Here is a 23,990-nt window from a genome sequence, read left to right on the forward strand (position 1 = left end):
AGGGAACTAAGAAAAAGGGGTGGAGACAGTTCACACAATGACCCCTCTCTTCTAGGCCAAAAGTCACATTGCCTTTTAACACAGAGCATTGCCACTTATGGTTGCCAGGATGCAATCACCTGTGGGAATTAATTTCACCTGCTACATCCAGAATAAGTTTCCACAGGTCTCCCTTTAATAACTGTTTTTAAAGCACTCTATGAATAGTGATTATTTCTTTGTTTAGGTCTGAGATCACTGTGCTTTCCACGCTTCATAATAGTAAGTGATTTATGTGTTTGCTTGCTTTCTTGGATTCCCTCCCAGGTCATGTTGAAATGGGCATTATCAGATTTTCCCAGTCTTTGTTTTCTTTGTTATTAGAGAAATGGAAGTGAAATACCCAGTTTTCTTTTCAGACACTTCTTAACCAATTGACTTCACTCCTATAATAAAAAAAAAATTAAATCTATGTTCATTTCAGTCTTGCATACAATTCTGAGATCTTTTCCCTCCCTTGAATTTTGGATTAAATGGAAGCAGTCATGGGCCAATTTAGGCCTTTGTTAAGATTACAGACAAATTATATACATTCTGAATGACTAACAGGATAAAAACCAAAAACCAAAAAAACTCTCCCTACCAATACATTGGGCTGGGGAGAAGAAAAACCCTACATTTAAGAATGCCATTGGTTAGGGACTTCCCTGGTGGCGCAGTGGTTGAGAATCCTCCTGCCACTGCAGGCGACACTGGTTCGAGCCCTGCTCAGGGAAGATCCTACATGCCGCAGAACAACTAAGCCCGTGCGCCACAACTACTGAGCCTGTGCTCTAGAGCCTGCAAGCCACAACTACTGAAGCCCGAGTGCCTAGAGCCTGTGCTCCGCAACAAGAGAAGCCACCGCAAGTGAGAAGCCCATGCACCGCAAAGAAGAGTAGCCCCCGCTCGCTGCAACTAGCGAAAGCCCATGAGCAGCAATGAAGACCCAATGCAGCCAAATAAATACATAAATAAATAAATAAATAAAATTTTTTAAAAAACAGAATGCCATTGGTTAGACCCTAACTGAAGGTACTTTTAAAACTTTGGCCAAATGCTTAGGTATTCAAAGGAAATCTGGAATGGAGTTTGCACAGAGAGCAAGGGAGAAGTGGGTTGCTCTTCCCATAAGAGAATGGGAGACTTGTTGGTTTTATTTTTTACCTTCTCAGAAAGCAGCTGTAGACAAGACACAAACAAATGAAAATAATGGTCTTTAAACAAACTTTACAAAAACAGGTAATGGGCCAGAGCTAGCCTATAGGTCATAGTTTGCTAACCTCTGATCAGTTCTTGAAGCCAATAAATTCACCCCCACTCCTGACATGTTTTTTTTCTTTTTCACTTGAGCTAACTCAAGTTGGGGTAATAAGTTAAACTGTATTTCAGTAAAATTGGTGTCCTTTGTATTGCAATTAGAAACATTAATGTGAGGTGTCGTCATCATACCTTCAAGGGATCTGAAACACAAAAAAAGGTTAAGAACCTCTGAGTAACACTCCAAAGTGTAAAAACCAGTGCTCTGTATACACACCTCTCAGGAACCAATTATCCCTGAGAGATTATATATGATGAAATTATAAATAGGTTATTAAAAGTTGGGAAGGTTTAACAGAAACCATAAGACATGAGAATGACATCAATGAGAATAACATCCATCCTCTCCTTGGCGCTATGGTGAGAACATCAATAGAATCGGATGGGCCCAGGGCTGACCCCAAGTGGCACTTCTCATGATAGAATAAAATCTCAAGGTACGATTTTATTCTAGTTGAGAGTCAGCATGGGAGCAGGAACTCATATGGACTTTGTGAAGCACTGAGTCCTGGGCTTGAATCCCACATCCATCTCTAGGTAGCTCTGGGTCCTTGGACTACTTACTTGATCTCTGTGAGTGTCAGTTTCCATCTTTGTCAAACTTTATAGGGCTCGTAAGGATAACAAAAGAGAAAATGCAATGAAGGAAGGGCAGGCACTCATTTGACATCCTCTTGCTCCTCCGTTTGCTGTGTTTATTGGTTTCCTTTGGGTGACTATTTAAAACGAGAGCCTGAAGCATTCCAATGAAGGAAGGGCAGGCACTCATTTGACATCCTCTTGCTCCTCCGTTTGCTGTGTTTATTGGTTTCCTTTGGGTGACTATTTAAAACGAGAGCCTGAAGCATTCCACGAATGGGTAAGAGCACAGCTGCTCATTTCGCACTTCAGGTTTTTATTAAGCAAACTGATAAGACATATGCTGTAATTGGTACGTGTTCTTCTTTTTGCCTAATGACACTAATCTGTTTTTATCTTAGTCATTTAACTGAGTTTCATGATTAGCACAGGCAAGGTTTTAGGGATTTAAATCATTTGTTTGATGTTTTCGCTTTTAGGCATGTTTGATTATTTATTAAAATCGATAAAATCAGCTGTGTCAACTAGTTATTAAAACTATAATTCTTTTATTGGCTAATACCAGGAGGGCTGAAGCAATTGAAAAACTAAAGCATTACATGAATTCTTTATTATAAAGCCAAGCTTCTATAGGGGTGGCCTACATACTTTGCATTAACTGCAGCCTGTTTAGAACAAGTCTGTTCTATCTTTAGTCCATAAGGAAAGGACCAAGTGGGTAAGCATATGTGCAACTCATGTTCTAATTTATGCTTTAAAATAAATACAAGTTTGAAAGAAGCAATGTGTTCTGGTCTTCAGAAAAGAAATATGAAATACTTGCCAAGGGAGAGTGGTGAATAGTATCCAAAGATGGCTCCCATCAATTCCTTCTCCCCGCATGCAGGCCATGTCACTCCAACCATCAAGAGGTGGATTCCATTTCCCCTCCCCTGAATCTGCACCTACCCTGTGATCTGCTTTGACCACTGGAATATGGTGGAAGTGACTCTTGGCAAGCTTTGTTCAAGGTCTTCAAGAGACCTTTAAGAGCCTCCACCTTTGATGTAGGAAGCCAGATACCAAGCTCTAAAGATGTTTAGGCCAGAATACTAAATGATGAGACACCACACGGAGAGAGAAAGGACACATGGAGAAGCACAGAGAGGCAATGCCAGACGAGGAAGCAACATCTTCTTGTACCTTTTGGCCCAGTCCACCCGATATGGAAGAGAAGAATTGCTCAGATGAGCTCTACCAGAATTCCTGATGCAAATATTGCAAAAGATAATTAATCATAATTGTTTTAAGCCACTAAGTTCTGAGTTGCTCAGTTATCCAAAAATAGATAACTTAAATGAAGGCAGCAGGGATAAGGGAATGAATACAATTTTTGATGTAAGTGCTCAAAATAAAATATCTGGTTGAATGAGTGAGCTTCTGCTTACCTAGGATTATCTCAACCCTTGAAAGCTATTTCAAAAGGAAGAGCTCCTCTTCTGAAACATTGCTGGGAAGGGAGAGAAATGCCCAAAGTGTCACACAGTTGAGGAAAAGATGTTGGCCCAGGAGTTTCTTATCTGAAATCAGAGTGACTGGCAAGAATGGTTGGTGGTATTAATAATGTGCTTGTCCATATAAAGAGTTAATTTATTAGCCATAGGCAGCACTTAGGTGGGTTTCTGTTTCTTTGTATGTGAACAAGAAGCAGATAAGTTACCCTAAGCATACGTCATACTTTAACCTCAGTTATGTGAATAATGCATCTCCTCATCTCCAGAAAAAAGAAAAAGGTGCTCTTAATCTTGTAAGAAATTAAGTACCTAAGAAAAGAAAGAGAAAGGTAGTAAATATATAAAATATATGCAAATTAAAGCAGTGTAATACCATTATCACCTGTCGAACTGGTAAATTAAAAAAAATTAATTCCCGATGAAGGCAAAATAAAGGCATTTTTATTCTAAAAGACTAAAAGAATTTGTCACCAGCAGATACTCACTAAAGAATATATTAAAGAGGGTTCTTTAAATAGAAGAAAGATTATCCCAGATGAAACAACAAGATGGAGAAAAGAGTGAAAAGCAACAAAAACAGTAAATATGTGGATATGTCAAAATGGATATTAAATGTACAAAACAATAACACTAATGTTTCATTTGCTTTTGCAGCATATAAAATTAAAGCACACGATGTTACATTAGTCAGGAGTGGATAAAAAGCAGTAAAGTAGCTAATATTAAAGTCCTCAGATTATCCATAAAGAGGTTAAAAATACTAATATGAGACATTCAAGAACTCTTTAGTTCTATTCATCCAAAATAATACCAAAAAATAAAGGAAAAAGAAGAAAAAACAGGTTGGACAGATAGAAAACATTCTGTAATAGATCAGTAACTATATTAAATATAAATGTACTAAATGTTCCATTTAAATGACAAAGACCACTCAACTGGATTAAAAAACAAAATTGATTCCAAGCTGTTTACAAGGTATAAATATAATGGGTTGAAAGCAAAAGATTTTAAGGGAAAGAAAATGTTAAGCCATACAAACTAACAGAAAGGAATCTATGAAATAACACAAAATAGATTTTAAGTAAAAAACCCTACTAGAGTTGAGGAGGGACAATTTAAATAATAAATATTTAACTCACCAGGAAAATATAACAATTCTAAATCTCTATGTAACTGTTGGGGCTCGGGGCAAGTTGCCTCAAAATATACCAAGGTGGCATATTGATTATTTTGAATTAAAGTTACTTAAGAAATAGCTGGTATACGAAGAACCCTCTGACCCTCCTTTGTTCCCCTGAAAGCAGGAAACCAAGCTTCCATGGGAAGGTATCTTCCCTATTCTGGGAGGATGGAGGGCATCCTCATTGTCCTAGATGGGGAATTCAAGGCCAAGAAAGCTGTAGAGACAGACTTTGTTAATTCTTCATTATTTTGCTATCTCAACCAAAAACCCCTTTGTTTTCACAAATCCTCACAAAAATTTGATTCTTGGTCTAAAAAGGTATACAGCCAGCCTGCTTCGGTCTTAGGCCCTATACCTATCAGGCCTCTGTACCTACAAAATTAAATTTGCTTTTCTCCTGTTAATCTATCTTACATAAACTTGATTATTATATCAGCTGAAAGAACCTAGAAGGGTAGAGGAACATTTCTGCTCTCCTACATACCTAACAACTGAACTTCAAAATATATGAAGCTAAAACTGACAGAATTATAAGAAGAAATAAACAAACCCATAATCATCACAGGAAATTTTAATGTGTCTTTCTCTGTTACTCACAGATCAAGTACACAAAACCAGTAAGCATGTAGAAGGTTTGAACAGCACAATTAGCAAACTCAGTTTAAAGCAAGTACAAAGAATACCACCCAAAACTAGAGAAGATGTTCTTCAAAGACACACATAAATGTAACCACAATCAATCATGTACTGGTCCTTGAGACAAGTCCCAGAAAATTTCAAAGGGTTCAAACTACACAGAGTATGTTCTCTCACTACTAGCAATTAAATTAGAAATCAAAAACACAAAAAGTTAATTAGAAAATCTCATATATTTGGAATTTAAGAAATATATTCAGTGGCCTCTATTTCCAGATGTGATGGAATTGCTTGTTGAGAACAATCCTCTTCAAAAACATCCCTAAAACCTGGGTAAAAAAATAATGATGAGTAAATGTAATTCTACCACCATAGGTGAGAAAATTATAAGTGATTTGGCAGCTGGCTTTTCTTTGTTTATATTTATTTTCCCAGTTTCATAAATTCAGCAAGAATAACTTTTTCTAAATTCAGTAAGAATTACCTTTTCACTTAGCAACCACAGAGAGTTATTACAAATAGAGTGTCACTACAGTTCTTCCATTATTTACATTCTCAATCAGTAGTTACAATAGAACAATTATTCTCATTTGAGGGCCTTAGACACTGATGTTATTAAAAGCGTACATATCCTTTGACCCAGCAGTTTCACTTACAGAAATTTATCTCCCAAAGCATATTCACACATCTGTCTAAACACAGATATACAAGAATATATATTGTGTATAGATGTATATTCTGAAGTATTTGTTGCTGGAACACTAACAATGTCCACTAACAGGGGATGGTCAAATAAATGGTGATGCATGGATATAAAAAAACGTCTTTCAGGAATTAACAGAGAACGAGATAGGTCTATATATGCTGATGGACTGTATGCCTTTGATTAAAACTCTGTGGTTCAAGCAGCCGAAGTCAATTCTGGAGTACTCGAGCAAAAATGAAATGAATTGGAACATTAGGAGTTGGTCCACAGAATGGCCAGGAGGCTGGAGAACAGAAGAGGAATTGGCAACCCCAGACTACTCAGCACATCAGGTATCACTCCATCATCCTCTCTGGATGTTGGCAGTGCCCTTCAAATGTTTTAATCCTTCAGTCACTCTGGTTGAGATTCACTCTAAAGAGAGAGAGAGAGTGAGAGCTTGGGTTGCATACCTCACCCTTTGCTACCAGAGGACAAAGGACTTCATTTACATTCCCACAAGGAGTGTGCAAAATGAGAAAGACGTGATTCCACAAAATAAGGTCAGGGAGTTATTTGTAAGGGAGAAAGAATACTGTACAGTAAAAAAAAAAAAAAATGTGTCCTCTACATAATGTTATAGGAATACAACAAAACATAAAAGTATATGTATAGTAAGTCACCATTTGTAGTCTTAAAAATGAGAGAATATATATTACATGTATATGTATAGAAGGTATTCTTAAAAACAAGCCAATGAACAAAACTAAAAACCTACTAGAAGGCTTCCCTGGTGGCGCAGTGGTTGAGAATCTGCTTGCCAATGCAGGGGACACGGGTTCGAGCCCTGGTCTGGGAAGATCCCACATGCCACGGAGCAACTAGGCCCGTGAGCCACAACTACTGAGCCTGCGCGTCTGGAGCCTGTGCTCCGCAACAAGAAGAGGCCGTGATGGTGAGAGGCCCGCGCACCGCGATGAAGAGTGGCCCCCGCTCGCCGCAACTAGAGAAAGCCCTCGCACAGAAACGAAGACCCAACACAACCAAAAATAAATAAATTATTAACTAAAAAAAAAAACCTACTAGAAACAGCATAACACCTTTACCTTTCATTAAGCCTTCAGTTCCCTGAGAATAAGAACTGTGTCTGTCCCAGGCTGTATTTTCAACAACAAACACACAGGAGGCTCACAATAAAAAGTTGCAGAGTGAATAAAAGAATGTAGTTCTAAGGAAGAGAAGAGGAGACATAGGCGGAGAAAGAGAGAGAGAGAGAGAGAGACTGACTCTTCATACATTAATGTTTTAAAATCAAGTACCTGTAATCCTTTTACAATTAGAAAAGAGGGTAAAGAGAATTAGTAATTACTATATATATATATCTATATATATCTTTGTATTTGAAAATTCCTTATTCTAGGAAGTTTGGGAATTATTGTAATAAATGATCGGCCTCACCCCCTCTCCCCTGCACCGTGTCGCTGTGTAGGTGCCCAGAGAGACAGTCAAGCAGAAAAGGCTGCATTGTCCAGTGGAACAAAGCAGCTTCAGCAGGGGAAGCTCCCTCGCGGCATGGCACACACTGCAACTCAGCTACTCCTGGGCCTCAGGAAAGAATGCCTGTGGAAATATAAATAGTCAAGGGTTATTTGGTCATCACACTGGAGCTCCAGCTCTTCAGAAGTCTGCACTGATAGCAAAAACATCGCTGAGTGTCTAAATAATCTGAATGATATTAGGAGGGAGACCCCGAAAAGAGGAAAACAATGGCTTGATGACAGCAAGCTGACAATGGAACAGAATTTTGTGGGCCGAGATGATTGTAGAATCAAACAATGGTGATATTGTCCTTCTGGTGTTATTGTTGTGTGATGCTGTAATTTATGGATGAAGTGGGATTTCAAACAAAACAAACAGACTTGAATTTGTTAACTAATACAGTAAGCATAGAACATTCTGTTATGTGAGAAGAGAAATGGGAATGTTTTCTATACCCCTGCTATCTGCTAAACAGAAATATGTTTATATTTGGCATAAACTCTTGCTTTCCATTGTTTTTGCTAGCTTTTTGAGAATATTCTTTTTCATTTACTCTTGAAAACATATAAAAAGTGGGTGAAAGAGGAATATTGTCAATATGTATCATTATACAATTATTTCTATAGTTCTAGAAGTTAAAAAAAGAGAGTATATTTCACCAGCCACAGAAAACTCTTCTGTGAAAGTGTCAACTAATTTACTCTTTTCTTTGAAAATGTGATGCTTCTCTAATCGCAGATACTAAGGTGATGTGATGGCAATAACAATAATAACTATTTCTCTATCACAAATAGTTTATGATGTTCTGTTAAACAATTTAGTTTCGGTTACACATATAAAAGAGGAACCACTTCTCTCTAAACTATAAAAAGCAGGTTTATATCTCAGTAAGCATTGTTACTGATACATTACTACTATTCGTGGAATTCTTGGATTAACTTTAGTAAACTGGACAGAGGGCAAGTTGTGTATCTTACACCTCAATGCTGGGAATAGTGTCTGACATGTAGTAAGGGGTAGATATTTGTTGAATGAGTAAATATTTGATTTTCCATGAGCAGGGTATTGCTCTAAGCTGGGGCTACATCCGTCAAAGACAAAACTGAGCCTGAGACAAAATTCACAAAGACTATTTATTTATAAACTTGCAAGGGAACCTATCGGCTGTCACTTTCATTTCAGCGGGGATTCAAGGGTGTTAGAAAGGAGAGGAAGTTTTATAGCACGAGAAAGGAAAGGCTAAGAGCCTCTGATGAGAAATAGTTCTACTAAGATGGGATTGTGGAAGCCAGGATGACTTTCTATATGTACATTTGGCAGCCCTGGGTTGGCCACCATGGGGCAAGCAAGCAAACTGGGGGTGCTCTTGAAATAGATGCTAACGGCGGAGGATTTTCCATGACAGTAATTTTCTGGAAACTGTGGTATTCAAAGGGGTGCGCTGTTTACAGTAAAAATGATCATGATGGTCCTTTATGAGAAGCTGCCTTGGTCTTCTCTCTCTCATACACATAAAGAAACAAACAAATTCTGTCTCTAAATTGGCAAAAACAAAAAACTCCTAAAAAATATAAAAATAAGTAAGATGTCAAGTTCAAAATGGAAAATGCCACTACCGCCCCCAAATTCTAAATGCAATAAAAGTAAGAGTAATATCACTTCAACTGTTCCTGATAATTCATTTGACGTAAGCAAACCTGCATTTTTATTCAAGCCTTATTCAATCATAGATATGGTCTCAGGACAAAGATAAACAAATTTAATGTTTTACTGAAATCTGGATTATATCAGTGAAACATTTTCCTGAAGACTGTACAGCCTGGTTTCCATAGGCGTTACCATGTTTACTGTGTAAAATAACCAAACGTTATTTAGAAGTTAACTGCAAGGATTCACAACCTTTCAAATGGCTATGTCTTTATTAATTTATGAAACTGCCATCGGTGGGGACAGTATCAGTGACCATGTGAAATTTTAAGAAATTAAATAGACCTCTGGCTTGGTGCCCCAAAAAATGTCAGTCCCTGCACATTAAACCAGGCAAAAGATAAAAAGGATTCCAATATATCTATAATACAATCTTCTTATGGCTTTAGTACAAGTTTCTTCTCTGCTAACAGAAGTCCCTGCAGAAGGTTTAAACAATCCCAACAATTTCATTATGTGAGCATAGCTAAATCCAATAAAGTAAAAGGGCCTACAGAGCCTTCCCATATGCTCAATTTCAGACCCTTTCCTTCTCAGGGAGTCAGAGAACTCAGCTGGCTGGAAACTGACTCTATTCCGACTGCCCAGAACACAAATCTTGCTTTGTTGACATCAACGCGAGCTCTCCTGAGGACACACAAAGAAGAGAGGAAGCTATTAGAATTTCTCGTGACCCTGCTCCGAGCCAAATCCAGCTTTGCTTAAATGAATGAAAATGCTTGTTACGTGGCCCAAGAAGCTACTTTGTCCATTTGAAAATTAATTAGACTGTAGCTAGATGAACAACTGTAAGATGCTTTCACAATGTTGGTAGATGGATGACCTTGGCTGAGTTCCCAATTTTAACAAGTTTACCCTAAAGCAAAAACATGGCCTTCTGGCTGAGCTAGTGCCTAGTTATAATGCTTTCCTGAGTGGTAGCCAACCGCTCAGCACAATCCCACCAGGAAAGGAAGTTAAGAAGAAAGCAGTTAAAACTTTTACATGCAATTGTAATAGAAGATGTTCTTGAAGCAAATTTTTTGTCTCCAGGGGCCAATTTAGTTGGCCATGTCACAGCTGGACTGGGAGAAAATGTTAAAATCTTGTATATGTCATGATCCACTCTTGATTAAGACTCCTCAAGAGCGCAGATTCTGTTGTTCCTTGTAGTGCTTTAAGTATAGAGAGACCACGGGGTTGGTAGATTGACTGAAAGAATAAAACACAGACCCACATGTTAATCTGTTTTTCAGGTGTCAAGCTGATGGTGTTCCTGGATGGCTATGGATCACCTTTGGGTGTAAGATTCTGAGCCACTCCACTCACAAAGAGACTAATAGTTACTTTAAAAAGTAACCTGTACATTGCTACATAGAGGAAGGTCCTTAATAAATATTCGGTATGACAATATAACTGATACCTAACTATCTGTAACATGGAGTTTAGGGCAGAGGTAATAGGAGTTGGACAGACTGTGTGGAAATAAAATTCCCCAATGTTCATAGCAGCACTATTTACAATAGCCAAGACATGGAAGTGACCCACCTGCCCAGCAACAAGATTGGATTAAGAAGATATGACATATACACACACACACACACACACACACACACACACACACACAATGGAATATTACTCAGCCATAAAAAGAATGAAACACTGTCATTTGCAGCAACATGGATGGACCTAGAGAAAATTATGCTCAGTGAAATAAGCCAGACAGAAAAAGGCAAATACTATATGATATCACTTACATGTGGAATCTAAAAAATAATACAAATGAATGTATACACAAAACAGTAACAGACTCAAAGACATAGAAAACAAACTTGTGTTTACCAAAGGGGAGGGGGTAAAATGGAGGGACAAATTAGGGGTATGGGACTAACAGATACAAACTACTATATATATAAAATAGACAAGCAACAATGATATAATGTATAGCACAGGGAATTATACCCATTATCTTGCAATGACCTATAATGGAATATCATCTGCAAAAATACTGAATCGATATGCTGTACATGTGAAACTAACACAACACTGTAAATCAACTATACTTCAATTTTTAAAAAATTCCAGAGACTACCAAAAGTAGAGAAATTTTGAAAAGGTTTCCCAAACCTCCACTTCTTTCTTGATAAAAAGTCTCAAAAGCTGACCCTGCCCCCATGATAGCCGACTGAGGCAAGGATAGACATCTGACTCCATTGCAGCCAGTTCATTGGTTGATGCTGACCAATTACATACTTCCTCTGTCCTCACTTCAATCTCTTCTGCGTCTGCTTTCTCTTTCTGTGGCAAACAGTGGAGCATTCAAAGTCAGTAGAAGGAAAGAAATCATAAAGATCAGAGCAGAAATAAATGAGAGAAACGAAGAAAACAATAGCAAAGATCAATACAACTAAAAGCTGGTTCTTTGAGAAGATAAACAAAATTGATAAACCCTTAGCCAGGCTCATCAAGGAAAAAAGGGAGAGGATGCAAATCAATAAAATTAGAAATGAAAAAGGAGAAATCACAACTGACACTGCAGAAATACAAAGGATTATAAGAGATTAGTAGAAACAACTATATGCCAATAAAATGGACAACCACGAAGAAATGGACAAATTCTTGGAAAGGTACAATTTTCCAAGACTGAACCAGGAAGAATCAGAAAATATAAACAGACCTATCACAAGTAATGAAATTGAAACCATAATTAAAAATCTTCCACCAAACAAAAGTCCAGGACCAGATGGCTTCACAGGCAAATTCTATCAAACATTTAGAGAAGAGCTAACACCGATCTTTCTCAAACTCTTCCAAAAAATTGCAGAGGGAGAAACACTCCCAAATTCATTCTACAAAACCACTATCACCCTGATACCAAAACCAGAAAAAGATATCACAAAAAAAGAAAATTATACACCAATATCACTGATGAACATAGGTGCAAAAATCCTGAACAAAATACTAGCAAACAGAATCCAACAGCACATTAAAAGGATCATACACCATGATCAAGTGGGATTTATCCCAGGGATGCAAGGATTCTTCAGTATACGCAAATCAATCAATGTGATACACCACATTAACAAATTAAGGAATAAAAACCAAATGATCATCTCAATAGGTGCAGAGAAAGCTTTTGACAAAATTCAACACCCATTTATGATAAAAACTCTCCAGAAAGTGGGTATAGAGGGAACCTACCTCAACATAATAAAGGCCATATATGGCCACAGCAAGCATCATACTCAATGGTGAAAAACTGAAATCATTTACACTAAGATCAGGAAAAAGACAAGGATGTCCACTCTCACCACTCCTATTCAACATAGTTTTGGAAGTCCTAGCCACAGCAATCAGAGAAGAAAAAGAAATAAAAGGAATACAAATTGGAAAAGAAGTAAAACTGTCACTGTTTGCTGATGACATGATACTATATGTAGAAATTCCTAAAGATGCCACCAGAAAAATACTAGAACTAATCAATGAATTTGGTAAGGTTGCAGGATACAAAATTAATGCACAGAACTTTCTGGCATTTCTATACAGCAACAATGAAAAATCAGAAAGAGAAATTAAGGAAACACTCCTATTTACCATTGCAACAAAAAGAATAAAATACCTAGGAATAAACCTGCCTAAGGAGGCAAAAGACTTGTACTCAGAAAACTATAAAACACTGATGAAAGAAATTAAAGATGACATAAACAGGTGGAGAAATATACCATGTTCTTGGATTGAAAGAATCAATATTGTGAAAATGACTATACTACCCAAAGCAATCTACAGATTCAACGCAATCCCTATCAAACTACCAATGGCATTCTTCACAGAATTAGAACAAAAAATTTTACAATTCGTATGGAAACACAAAAGACCCTGAATAGCCAAAGCAATCTTGAGAAAGAAAAATGGAGTTGGAGGAATCAGGCTCCCTGACTTCAAACTATACCACAAAGCTACAGTAATCAAGACAGTATGGTACTGGCACAGAAGCAGAAACATAGATCAATGGTACAGGATAGAATGCCCAGAGATAAACCCACACACATATGGGCACCTAATTTATGACAAAGGAGGCAAGAACATGCAATGGAGAAAAGACAGCCTCTTCAATAAGTGGTGCTGGGAAAACTGGACAGTTACATGTAAAAGAATGAAATTAGAATACTACCTCACAGCATACACAAAAATAAACTCCAAATGGATTAAAGACTTAAATGTAAGCCCAGAGACTATGAAATTCTTAGAGGAAAAGATAGGAAAAACACTCTTTGACATAAACCACAGCAAGATCTTTTTTGAACCACCACTTAGGGTAATGGGAATAAAAGCAAAAATAAACAAATGGGACTTAATTAAACTTAAAAGCTTTTGCACAGCAAAGGAAACCATAAACAAGACAAAAAGACAACCCTCAGAATGGGAGAACATATTTGCAAATGAAACAACAAAGGATTAATCTGCAGAATATACATACAGCTCATGGAGCTCAATATCAAAAAAACAAACAATCCAGTTTAAAAATGGGCAGAAGACCTAAATAGACATTTCACCAACGAAGACATACAGATGGCCAAGAGGCACATGAAAAGATGCTCAACATCACTAATTATTAGAGAAATGCAAATCAAAGCTACAATGAGGTATCACCTCAGGCCGGTCAGAATGGCCATTATCAAAAAAGCTAGAAACAATAAATGCTGGAAAGGGTGTGGTGAAAAGGGAAGCCTCCTGCACTGTTGGTGGGAATGTAAATTGATACAACCACTATGGAGAACAGTATGGAGGTTCCTTAAAAAACTAAAAGTAGAACTACCATATGCCCAGCAATCCCACTACTGGGCATATACCCCGAGAAAACCATAATTCAAAAAGAGACATGTACCCCAGTGTTCGTTGCAGCACTGTTTACAATAGCCAGGACATGGAACCAACCTAAATGTCCATCGACAGATGAAAGGATAAAGAAGATGTGGTACATGTATACAATGGAATATTACTCAGCCATAAAAAGAAACAAAATTGAGTTATTTGTAGTGAGGCGGATAGATGTAGAGTCTGTCATACAGAGTGAACTAAGTCAGAAAGAGAAAAACAAATACCGTATGTTAATGCATATATATGGAATCTAAAAAAAACAAAAAAAAAACCCAAATGGTACTGATGAACCTAGTTGCAGGTCAGGAATAAAGATGTAAACATAGAGAATGGACTTGAGGACATGGGTGGGAGGGGGAACCTGGGGCGAAGTGAGAGCAGCATTGACATATATACACTACCGAATGAAAAATAGTTGGCTGGTGGGAAGCAGCAGCACAGCACAGGGAGATCAGCTCGGTGCTTTGCGATGACCTAGAGGGGTGGGATAGGGAGGATGGGAGGGAGACGCAAGAGGGAGGGGATATGGGGACATGTGTATGCACAGGGCTGTTTCACTTTGTTGTGCACCAGAAACTAACACGGTATTGTGAAGCAATTATACTCCAATAAAGGTCTATTAAAAAAAAAAAAAGGACTCTTTCCTGAAGCAAGTTATTATCTAATCAATGTTTGTGTGTAAAATAAAGATATTGATTTATCCTTTAAAAAAAAAAAAAAAAGGTGACTAAACAGAGACAGGAGTTAGCCTGGGTGGAGGAGAAGAATTGTTTAGGTGTTGAGAGAAAAAGACAAGAGATCATGCTGCCAGCTTTAATTTCTTAAGATGTAGGAAGATTATAAAAACCTAAGAAGAAAAACAATGAAACAGGCCACCAGAACACGTAAGGAATCTTTCCTCTTGCCCACCCCCACCAAGAATTTATATAGTTTAAGTGTAGAGACATCTACATATAAATGCACTTTTTGGGTTTTCCTAATGTAGCTAATTGTTTTAGGACAACTCTTCCTGCCTCCCCTAACTCCAGATCTCTTCTATGTCTTACATGATTTAATAGTTATCCATCATCATCCCTCCATAGACTCCTACCAAAAGAAAGTTATGTAGGTCTGGGCTCTGGAAAATCTAATACAGTCAGACATCTTTTGGTGGTGCAGTTCCATGGATGTCAGGGAATAGGTGAGTCTGGTAAAGAGGGACATTAAATAACTCCTCTCAGTGTTGCACATGGAGGGAAAGGACTTGTGTTGATCTCTACAAATCTGGTCAACAGGTAATCCATTGAATAGAGTTAGAGACATCACATTGTTTCCTCCCGTGGAGTCACTTGGCTTCTCCAAGATGAAATATTTCCCAAGTTACATGACAGCACTGGCCGCTTTTAGGTTATCTGGAACTCACAGGAGGTCACCCTTGCAAGCAAGGAGAGTAACTTGGTTTCCTTAAGGCTGGCTACTCTGGATTTGCCAAGATATCCTCTATCATTTCAATGAACTCCTCTGATAGGCTCACGTGTGTCAGATTCTGTCCCCATGCTTTTTGCCAATAGTTTTGAGTGTTTTCACCCTCCACCCAAACAACCAAAACTTTCACAGAAAATCCAACAAGTATCTAGAACTGTAGATGGCTTCAAGACCCTATGTTCTGTCTTTACTCTTCCATTTAGAGGAGAAATGACAGAAGGGATCATTTTCAAAAGGTGGATTGACAAACAAAAAACTCTGAGGAGACAACACAGAGACCCCCAGGATGGCCAAAATGGGTCCTGTAATAAGCACGGGAGATTAAACAGAAAGCCTGATCTGACAAATATGCAAACAGACCCATCACAGGCAAATTAAAATGCTGAATATAAAAACACAAATCAATAGTAGTAATAATAGCAATTTGTATTTTCCCACGATGCTTTATAGTTTTCAAAGCACTTGCAAATACCTTATCATAGTTGAATCTCACAACAGGCAGTTTGCTATTATCACACCCAGATTGCAGATGAACATACTGATCCTCCAAGAGTTTAAGAGACTTTGCTAGAAGAACAAAGCATAATTGTGGGTAAGAGCACACGCTGTAGAGGCAAAAGAGACTTGAGATGGAATTTTGATTCCCACTTTTTATTAGGTACATGGGAACTTGGACAAGTTGTTTAATCTCTCCATGCCTCGATTTATTTATCTGTAAAATTGGACCAATTTATCAATACAACAACTAAGCACTGTTCTAAAGGCTACAGATACATTAAATATTCTTCCAAAACTCCTGCAAGATAGAACCCCCATTTTACCGATAAGAAAACTGAGGCAAGTAAAGATTAAATCACTGGCCAGCGGGACTTCCCCGGTGGCACAGTGGTTAAGAATCCACCTGCCAATTCAGGGGACACGGGTTCGATCCCTGGTCCAGGAAGATCCCACATGCCGTGGAGCAACTAAGCCCACGAGCCACAACTACTGAGCCCGTGCACCACAGCTACTGAAGCCCTCATGCCTAGAGCCCGTGCTCCGCAACAAGAGAAGCCACTGCAATGAGAAGCCCGCGCACTGCAACGAAGAGTAGCCCCCGCTCGCTGCAACTAGAGAAAGCCTGTGCACAGCAACGAAGACCCAACGCAGCCAAAAATATAAATAAATAAATAAATAAATTCATTAATTAAAAAAAAAGATTACACAACCAGCTAGCTGCAGAGGTGGGAATCACGCCCAGGCATGGCATCTCATACCCATGCACCACCCTATCTATCCTCTGAACCTCTCTCATTAGCTGGGTGAAGAGTTAATGGCCTCACAAGACTATGCTGTGTCTGGTGCAGCAAGAGTTCAAAACGTGGCAGCCATTCATTCCTTTTCTTAAAAGAGCTTCTCTTATTTATTGGCTGTCTTTCACCATAGAATGGAGGCTCTCCAAGGGCCACCGTGATTGCCCTAGAACATAGAACAGTGCCTGGCACAAGATAGGGGCTCAGAAATTACTTGTTGAGTGAATGAACGAATAAATAATTGAAGGAATAAGGATCATATTCAGAGGTCTTTGGGGGAGTTGAAGGAGGAAGGCGTCAGAGCCGAGCGTGGGCTATTCCCTCTGAGCCTATTTTCAAAAGTGGGTGCATGCTCAACAACTTTAAAGAAATACTGTTAATATGAAAGTTAAGACTGATGAAAAGGCATCTTTGGAAGCAAAGTACAATACACAGGTGAAACTTCAGAGGTCATACCTTGAGACAGATAGACAGGTAGGAGAGGGCTGTTTGGGGTACGTGTGCCCTTGGCACCTGCAGGTGGTGCAAACCCTGCATCCCTCTGCCTGCCCCCTCCTCCAGGCTTATACGCACCCCCAGCCCAGCCACTATTCCCCGGAGTTCCACTGGACCAGTTTGGGGGCTGAATGGAACCTAAGCCTCCTGACTCCTATCTCAGTTTTTATCACCCCTTGTGACCTCAAACACCCCCGAAGGATTCCATAAATGGATGAGGATCCAAATGAAAGAACTAGATTGAACTTAGGCAGGAAAGTGAGAGTGTCCTTTAAATGCCCATAGGCACTGCCTTTGGCATAACAAAGGAGTTAAAACATAATTAAGATCTGAAGACTGATTACGGGAATGTGTATGATTATTTTTATTATTTTTCCTCTTTCTATCTTTGTGATAGGATGTGATCAACCTCGGCCATGCCCCGTTGCTTAGTAGCAGACAGTCAGAGTTTTAATTATATACTAAAATAAGCTAAAGAACAGAAGACTGCTTTATGTCTAATACGTATATATCAAGAAAGGCATATGACAGCATCTAAATTGCTTTAGTGCCTGATAAAGAGTGCCTCTGGTAGGGTTGTCATCAAAAGATCACAAATGGAGTAGGAAAGGATTATTAATAAAGCTGCTACTCTATTTATATGTCCTCCATTGTTTGTGATTCCTTGTTAGAAGCTAGAAATGAATTTTTATCTACCACTAATTTCATCATGGTTTTTTTTTTTTCAGTCAGAGGGAAAAAAAAAAAAACTTTTGTCAATTGCACTGCCAACCCTAGTCCTCCAAATAGAATTCTTTTCACTCCTCCAGATCTGCAATTCCCAAAATATTATATCTCACGATAAAAAATTAAAGAATTAGTCCATTCATTCTTTCAACATTCAACAAAGTCATGTTCCAGCAGCAAACCCCAAAGGCATTCTCTGCCCTCATAGAGATTTAAGGGAAGGGAAAGATGATAAATAAGTAAAACAATGAAAAAATAATCACAGACTATAACAAGGGTTATAAAAGAAATAAAGTATATTACTTAGGATTATGTTTAGCTGCAAGTGACAGAAGATTCAAAATCATTTGGCTTTAACCAAGGCTGTGATTCAGCCCAGTAGGTACTGAGGTAGTTACAACAATTTTTTTAAATTGGCATCTATTCTGACTGATCAGTGCCTGATTCTCTTTGGTTGGTTCAGATTCATATGCTGGACAAGTTGTATGTATGTTGCATATTGATTATGGTTTAAAAAGTTTATTTCATTCTCTCACATTAGGGAAGGTTCTTCATAGTGGTTCAGGCAGCTTCATGAATTCATCAAGGACCTAGATTTGCTTTGTTTTGTTTTTTAACTTTTTTTTTGTTGGTAATTTGAGAGATGGCAATTTTTAAAATTAAATAATTAATTTATGGCTGCGTGGGGTCTTCGTTGCTACATGTGGGCTTTCTCTACTTGTGGCGAGCAGGGGCTACTCTTCACTGTGGTGAGCGGGCTTCTCATTGCAATGGCTTCTTGTTGCAGAGCACAGGCTCTAGGCATGTGGACTTCAGTAGTTGTGGCATGCGGGCTCAGTAGTTGTGGCTCGCGGTCTCTAGAGCGCAGGCTCAGTAGTTATGGCAGACGGTATTAGTTGCTCTACGATATGTGGGATCTTCCCAGGCCAGGGATTGAACTCCTGTCCCCTGCATTGGCAGGTGGATTCTTAACCACTGCACCACCAGGGAAGTCCAAGGACCTAGATCTGTTGTTCACCATGGCTTCCAACTCATGATCCAAGATGACTGCTTGGGTTCCAGCCATTACATCTACATGAAGAACAAAGGTGAAAAGAGAGCCATACCTCTGCCACTTGAGGATAATTTAGTGTTTATCCTAATAACCAGAATATAGTCCATGGTTGCAAGCGGAGCTAGAACAGGTAGCCTTCATTCTAGGTGGTCAAATGCCCACCTGGAAATTAGGCAGTAATTCTATTACTAAAAAAACAGGGAGAGCAGATGAAGATAGGTAGTAGACATTGCCACACCAGATGACGTGACACAGAGTAACTGATACAGAGGGGGCTGCTTTAAATAGGGTAGTCAAATAGGGTACTCAGTAGGTAACAGCTGAGGTAAAGCCTAAAGCATGCAAGTGACCTTGCCATGTACACTGGAGGAAAAGGCCTTCAGGCAACAAGAATGTCTTATTTCAAAATAGATTGACATTTGCTCACAGAATGATTTTGACTTCATTTTATGTCATATTCTGCAACTATTAAGTTTTCCTGAGCTGACTGATAATCCGTTTTCTTCCCTAATTCTTAGTTGTCCAAATCTCAAAGCATGTTACATTATGGGAATTCTGAGCTTACTGCAATAGACAACCACTGTCACCTGTAATTTTGAACCTGGTAGGAAGATAGCTGAGAACATATTTAGTAGCAAAACACTACTTGATATATTATTTAGGGGTGCGTCTACCAGGGTGGGGATGAGGTAGTCAAGCCGAATAAGTGTGCATCTAGTATGTCTTAGAAACCACCACGAGTGGTGTAAATAACATGTTAGATTCAGACAAAACCACTTACAAATTAGGGTATTAAATCATAACTCACATTACAATAATGTGATTTGGTTTGGTGTTCACTGGAATAGAACTGATAGTATGGAACTAATGTGATGTTTTGTGCGAGTGTCACATTCGTTATGCATTTGTTACGTGATTTCCATGGGTGCCAGAATGTAATTCATTGGAATAAACAGAAGAGCCTCGTGGCATGAAAGCCTAAAGCTATAAAGGGGAATTTGCCTTCCCATCCTGTAATTAAGGTAACATCACACCCAGTGCATTTTCTTAATGAATATCGTACACTGACATCAAACAGAAAAAAGGAATCGGTAATACTATTTATTTCTGTAGATTTCATGTGAACAAAGATCATTATAAAGCCAGTGAATTTTGCCTAAATATATCTTTCAATGGCATCATGCCCTACTACAGAATACAGAGATGGTGTGTGTGTATACGTGTGTTTTAAGCCTTCTTCTTGAGTCTGTTGACCAAACCACAGAAGAGGGGAATTGCCGTGGAGATCACTATCACAAGTTTGGAAGAAGAAGCTCTAAGAATATACTTTTTCTAAATTGACCAGATTCCCTACACATCTTAATGCGTCCAGCTATGAACATAAGACCTAGTCTACGGCACCAAGAAATCATGTCTGTTCCAAAGCTGTTAGAATGTGAGCCTCATTTTCAAGTGCAAAGACTATGTCCTTTTTACCTCTGTAACTTCAACCCCTAACACGATGTTTGACATATAGCAGTTGCTCAGTAAGGTTTAAATGAATGAATGGTAACTCTCATTCACAATTTCCACTTACTCAACAGCTCTCTTAAGTCCTTACCAACGTGTTTGACAGAAATCCAGTATATAATAAAATTCCAAGACCACAGAAATTAGAATCGATTATCGAGAAACCAATACCATATGGTATTCTATTGTATACATCCCCCTCCCTCTGGAAACCTATCTCAATATGAAACATTACATGTACACAGTGACCCTGGATTGCAGTACACACATTTAGGTGTGCAAAAAAAAAAACTTGTTTTATTTTTCTAAAATTAGACTTCATTTCTAATTGGAGTCTACCACCTCTTATTAAGGAGGTGGAAGACTAATCTTTGAAACTGGAGGTTCTCTTCCTTTGCCTATGGGATTTTGCTTCAATTTCAGGGGAGTCTGTAGAAAAGAGGCATTGGGGAAAGCAAGGCTTCAGGTCCTTAATGTCACCGTCTCTGGTCCTTGGTGATGGGCCCATCTGGGCTACTGATGAGTCTTCCTTCATTCTTCTCTGCAAGGTCCTTCCACGATTGGTTGTTTCCATCTTTAATTCCAGGTCTTTCTAGTGAGTGGTCATGCTGCCTAAGGCTCCATCCTACCTAAATACACCAGGAGTCATTTTTTCCTCTAGATATTGCTGCCTCTCCGGGAACTTATCTGGGGAGACCTTCCTGTCCTCTCTGCTCTCAGATCCCACAAAACTACCTGAGATTTTTGCCACCTCCCGAGGCTGTGGCCTAAGTAACAGTGCAGAGGGCCTATTTCTCTGGTGCCCATCAACACCTCTGCTCTCGTTACCCTCCCTCCGACCTTCTCTTCACCCCTAACTGGGAATCTTTTCGCAGTCTGTTAAGGAAACTTTTGTATCCAAGTATTTGTTCTATGCTGTGAGTCTTTTCTATTTCACTCTGAAGAGCCTCCTCTGTTTTCCACTTTCTGAAGTAACATCCCTCTTCTGGGTCGATGAGCATAGAATAAACTAACTTCATGAAGTTGTAGAGAGACCAAGGAGGAAGTTATAATACTGAGAGAAAGTTTGGTTAGTAGTACAGAAATATGATTCTACCCAGTAAGTTCTCGGTGGGCAGATGGAGTTGGAGCCAAGAAAGGAGGTGAGAGGCAGGGTGTGGCGAGTGGGCGGTGACAGGGAATGCTGTCTGGGCTGTAGAAGGGCCAAGTGAAGGTTAACAGAGGGATGCTCTAGGGTACAAATTCTAGGGGTTAGGATTAGTCAAAGGTACACAGCAATCGAGGAAGACCAGGGACCAGTAGCCAGAAGAACTTGGGTAACAAGTGCTTAACGATGAAACAGAGCCAAATTTATAAGAAGGAAGTTTTCAAAAAAAGGAAAAAGACCTCAAGTCTTTGACATTTCTCCCATCCAGAAGGGAGTCCACGTCCCCTCCTCTGGAATCAGAGAGGGCTGGTGATTGCTCTGATCAGTAGAGAAGTGGAAGTAATGCTTTTGGACTTGTGAGGCCAGGTCATAAAAAGCCACACAGGTGCCGTCCGGGTTTTTTGAAACATTCACTCTTGGCTTCCTCCCTCTCAGAAACCAGCCACCATGGTGAGAGAAACCCAAGCCACATGGAAAGGCCACGTGTGGGCACTGTGGTCAACAGCCTCAGCTGAGCCAAGTCTTTGAGTCATCCCAGCCTAGGCGCCAGACTTGTGAGCGAAGGAGCCTCCCGACGAGTCCAGCCCTCAGCTGCTGAGTCATGGCCAGCTGTCGGCGTCCTCCCAGCTGCGGCCCCAGACACCACAGAGCAGAGATAACACAAGCCATCCCGGCTAGGCCCTGTCCAAATTCCTGACCCACAGAATCCATAAGCATAATAAGATGTCTTTTGCTTTATGCCATGATTTCAGGCTGGTTTGTTACGCAACAAGAGGTAAGTAGAAGAGTTGGGAAACAGAAACAAGAAGAACAAGGCAGTGAGCTGGAGCTGCCCATCGCTAGACTGGAAGGCTGGTCCAAGAAAAAAAAAACAGCCTCTAGGGCACAGCAAGAGCTGACATTTGAATGTTAGTCTGTGACAAGGTTCTCTGACATGTATTCATTCATTTAGCCTTGCAACTGTCTGAGGTAAGGAATACTAGTTATTGACATTTTACAGAAGAAGAAAGAGAGGTAGAGAGATGTTAGGGTTCTTGCCTGAGGTTATACAATTGTAAGTGGAGGGCACTGAATTCAAACCCATTCTGCCTCTGGCATCCATGTTCTGCACTACATCGTAGAGCTTGGTGTGGCCCAGAACTTGTGTGGATCCTTCAGAACAATCTGCACACCTATTTGAGAAGATCCTATTAGCATTTTTAATAAAAGAAAAGCAACAATTGGTCTTTTCTCTCAAGGAAGTCTACTTAAAAGATAACACACAAAAAAGAAGTTGGATGTCTTTTACTACTTCACACACCATCTATGGCCAAATGCAGTTGGGGCTTTATAGACACTAAGATATGTTAGCTAATAACAGAGTTACCTTATATGGAGAAAAGACAACTATTGTTTGAAACAAAACACTGTGGTATAAACACAACTGGAGAGAAAGTTATTTGCCCAAGAAGTTATCACATATCCCATAACCTTAAAAAATGGTGAGAAAAATGCCACTTTAGGCTTCTTTCCCCACAGTGCATCATAGCACAGACAATAGCATTTGCACTAGTTTCATTGTGTCTTGTATCATTTTCAATTTTTGGCATTGTGTGTATATATAAAACAGTCTCTATTCAGCAGTTCCTCATCTCAGACTAGGTATGATTAAAGAAAAAGTTCAGCTGACAACAGAGACAAATAAATACTCAAGGCTGTTATCTAGTCTTTTATCATAATCCCAATAAAGAGATAAAATCTGCGAAATAGTTTTCACTAACCAAAGTAAGATACACCTCTCACGTTTCGGTTTGCTTTTTTTTTTTCCTTCCTACTATTACAAAAGAACAACTACATCTCATAAGCCTTGTTTAGGAAACATACAAAAATACTGAGATAGCTTTTAAATTCTAATTCAACTATTCTCATCCAAGCTATAAAGAGGAATTTAATCTGCTTTTGCTTAAGCAGAAAAAATGCATTGATTCAGATTATTTGAGTAGTAGGCCAGTAAGAAATGGTGAAAATCCTCAAATAACATCATTGAAGAAAAGGATAAAGAGGAGGAAGAGGAAAAAGAGGAGAAGGAAGAGGAGGAGAAAACATTTCTTCCCATATGTTTGCGAGCACAGTTAAGCTGTAACAAAAGACTTCAGACTACAGACTTTAAATGAATTTCTTTCTTTTTCACATACGGTCTGGAGAGGAGAGGTGCAGGGCTGGCGGGCAGCTGTACCACAGTCAATGTCAGGCATCTGTCTCTGGGTTCCAAGTGGCTGCTTCAGCTCTCACTGTTTTCCAGCCCGT

At 39.1% G+C, this 23,990-nt stretch overlaps 1 long non-coding RNA gene across 1 annotated transcript; it reads right to left on the reverse strand.

Moving 5' to 3' along the window:
• Positions 1-5,206: 5,206 nt before the first annotated feature.
• On the reverse strand, positions 5,207-23,990 carry LOC130709106 (uncharacterized). The gene is made up of 3 exons (XR_009009602.1): positions 23,879-23,990; positions 7,373-7,534; positions 5,207-5,558 (listed from the first exon to the last, which is right to left on the reverse strand). It is a non-coding gene; the product is annotated as an uncharacterized LOC130709106 (long non-coding RNA).

The sequence above is a fragment of the Balaenoptera acutorostrata genome, chromosome 10 (genome assembly GCF_949987535.1).
Source record: "Balaenoptera acutorostrata chromosome 10, mBalAcu1.1, whole genome shotgun sequence".
NCBI lineage: Eukaryota > Metazoa > Chordata > Mammalia > Artiodactyla > Balaenopteridae > Balaenoptera > Balaenoptera acutorostrata.